Genomic DNA, 3,374 nt, shown 5'->3' on the forward strand with positions numbered 1-3,374 from the left:
AGTGCCAGTTGTAAGGAGCACCACGTTTTCTTATCGGCTGTTCGCTGTAAATTTCTTGACCGCTGTGTGAACTGACCAAGTGATTCGTCGGCAGCTTCCTCCTCCATGATCGTGCCGGTGTCTTTCATCATCAGATTCTACTTCTGCAGTAGCGGGTTGTTGACATCCTTGCAGGAGAACATTCAACGTCTCCTGCCTGTGGCGTCTCCTCTAGCAAGCTTCACTCGTTTCCCGAGGACCTTTCATCTGCTGGTGGAAGAAAACTGTAGGCACAGCGTTTGGCTTGAGACGCCACTTAAGACACGCAGCACCGGTGATCTCTTTCGGCATTTTAGCTCGGCTAAATGCGTCAAAAGCATCTAGCGAGAAACGGCGAGAACGCAGATACCGGTAATTAGGAAGTTGTGCACGTTCAGAAGCAATTGCCCACTCTTTTCTTCTCCTCTTGTTCCTTGGAAAGCTGTGTAGACTAGCATCAGTCCCTTTGGTTTCCTTGGACTGGAAAATGCAAACAAAAGCAGCACAATGTGGCATTATTCCGTTCTGAGCCAAAGTTAACGCTAGCGGAAAGCCAAAGTTAACACAATGCAACCGGTTTATGTCATCAGCGCTAGAAAAACTGCACAATGCCGTGCAGGTAGGTTAAATGTATTAAATTGAAATTGAAAGAAATAACAATTCTTTGAGCTTTTTTAATCCAAATTAACAATCACTTTTTCTACTTCTCCTGAGGCTTGAGACCTTTGCTTAGTCAATGTCGTCACCCCTTTAACCAGATCAGCTTTAGCGCGTCCCTCAGGATTGTACAGATGGTTTCCACGATGGAGCACTTGGCAAGATCTGTGACACAAACACCGCTCTCACGTTTAGCCATTATTTCCTATTTAATTCCTTTTCCTTCAGCAGCAAGGAATCTTCAAATCTTTGCACTTAAGACCTTAAAACACTTTATAGTCTTGACTTTGACACTTTATAGTTTTATTTGTATTTCTTACCCCCCCCCCCTTTTTTTTTTTTACTGTTTCTACAATTTCCTACTATTATTAATTATTTGTTATGTTTTACTTGAAACTCTGACACAACAATTTCCTTCGGGACAAATTATGTTATTCTTATTCTTATTCTTATTCTTATTCTTATTCTTATTCTTAACTTTTTCATAACACCTCTATCATGAGCACTTTTGACTATTTTGGGTGCCATAACGAGGGCTAACTTACTGATAAAGGCACAAAAATAAGCTTTATAACATGAAAACACAACAATGAACAATGTAAACTAAGCTGAAAGCCCATGAGTTCTTTTGTTTGTGTGTTCGTGCTCTGAGGTTTGATCGCAGGTTGATTCAAAACTCGATTGCAAACTCTGTTCGTAGGCAGATTTGATCCTGATTTGTTCATAAGCTGAGGTTCTACCGTATTCCAAATTTTGGAGGCTCAGCGAACTGCAGAAGCAGTTATCAGTCGTTGATTCTTTTAGCTTAATACCTTAGTGTACCCTTTCTGTCGAGAGAAAATAGTGCCTACCCCCCACACACACGGACATGATGAACTGGTCAGGTGGATCCATCAAAAGAGACATGTGGAGGTGTCTGTTAGTTCCTGCGTTTCCCCATAACTTGCCTTTTCTTCAGCTTTTTGTGCATCAAGATTAATATTTCTACCTACTCGGGTCAATGAAAAGCTCCAGAACATGTGCAATTACATTTTCTTATAGGTGGTTTCAACATTGTGTGTTTCACCAGCTGTTGGAAGCTGTGAAATCATTTTCAAAACTGAAATTAATAAAAACATATCTCAGGTCTTCTTTGTCACAGGAGCGACTGACCAACCTGGCCTTTTCATAAGCAATGAAAGCAATTTCTCTCAGCTGATATAAAAAGGGAAATATCGTATTTTCTAGGCTATTAAGCACACCTGACTATAAGCCGCCACAGCTAAAAATAAATCAATAAATAAAAATTGTGTTTAGGTAGAGGCTGCACTTTGCTATAAACATGAGATATTTACACAGAAACACTTTTTTTAACTTTTAATTGAATACATACCAGTAACTTCAACAAATATGTAACAGTGTCTGTGACACGGCTGATGAAAAAGATCAATTATAAATAACACAAGGAAAAGTCCATCAATTTTCTATCCCCGCTTTGTCCTACTCCAGCTGATCCCTAAAAACAATTAAAGTGTTGTTCTTCAGTGTCAGAATTAAACAGCCTCAGAATTTCACAGTAATTTCATCGGTCCGATGTGACGAAGCTAAATATTTTGGCGGCATGAAGCTCCTTACCCAAAAAAAAAAAATCCATAAATTACTGATTTGTATTTAATAAATATCGAATTTCATGTTTCATCTGTGTTTTTATATTCAAAATTTTTTCCTTTCTCATAATATTTCTCAGAATATTAGGTCATGTACTTGAGTCTTTGGGGTATACCAGGATTTGCCCCGGGCCTCAGCACACCTTTGCACACCACTGGTTACTGAGCAATGCACTATTAGCGTTTGAGGATCTGCACGGAAGAGCGATGAAATGCACAACACATGCAGGGCTCTTTCAAAACAACTAGCATTTTACGGGAAGATTTAAGGACTGGTTGGCTCTGAGATAATAAAGTCCAATTGTCTGCCTTCCTCAAAGAGCAAGATAATGAAAAGCTCAGGAAAAACATGTTTGTTTGCTTTCGCAACAACTCACAATAAACCATAAACTGCATTCGCTGCCGTTCAATCCGCACACCTCAATGGAGAAAAACGCATTGGAGACTTGAGATATTTTTCAAAGCTTTTCAATTGACAGAAGGTTTTGCAATGGGTGAGTGTGCTTGATGTTAGCCGACACACTTACTGTTCCAGTGATGTCTGAAGGGCCTCGACCTCGCATGAGAATTTCGACGACTTCAGACACACATCTTTCTACTCTCGTTCATTCCCACGCTGGTTGATTTGGAGGCCCCCGCTGTGACGGAGCCGAGCACGGACGTCCCGCCGACCCGTCAGGGTGAGAAATCATCCAATGGGCTCTTCGGACATCTGAGGCTCTGAGGAGAGCTCATGCATCACTTTCTGGAATGACTGACAGCTAAATCCAGCAGAGAAGAAGGGCAGTGTAATATTATCCAATCAACAAAGCCGGTGATTTATTGTGATGTACGGTGGGATATCGATCCCCCCCCCAGGCCCTATACTCTTCCTCACTTTTAATCAGGATGGGGGTGTGAGGATTTCCCTGCCATTACTTCAAATTGTGCACTTTTTGTTATTCAAAGACAACAAAACAGAGTTGCTCTGATTACCAAGATTGATAGAAAACCATCATCAGTTATGTAAGAATGCAATTAATGACTTCCCCACTTCCTTTAGAACCGCCCCGA

At 40.8% G+C, this 3,374-nt stretch overlaps 1 long non-coding RNA gene across 1 annotated transcript; it reads right to left on the bottom strand.

Moving 5' to 3' along the window:
• Positions 1–247: 247 nt before the first annotated feature.
• Positions 248–2,964, bottom strand: LOC147214322 (uncharacterized). Its single transcript, XR_015104396.1, has 3 exons — positions 2,849–2,964; positions 389–498; positions 248–263 (listed from the first exon to the last, which is right to left on the bottom strand). It is a non-coding gene; the product is annotated as an uncharacterized LOC147214322 (long non-coding RNA).
• Between the last annotated feature and the right edge of the window lie 410 nt (positions 2,965–3,374).

Source organism: Fistularia commersonii, chromosome 34 (genome assembly GCF_037954325.1).
Source record: "Fistularia commersonii isolate RoL2024-O1a breed Wild chromosome 34, RoL_Fcom_v1.0, whole genome shotgun sequence".
Classification (NCBI taxonomy): Eukaryota; Metazoa; Chordata; class Actinopteri; order Syngnathiformes; family Fistulariidae; genus Fistularia; species Fistularia commersonii.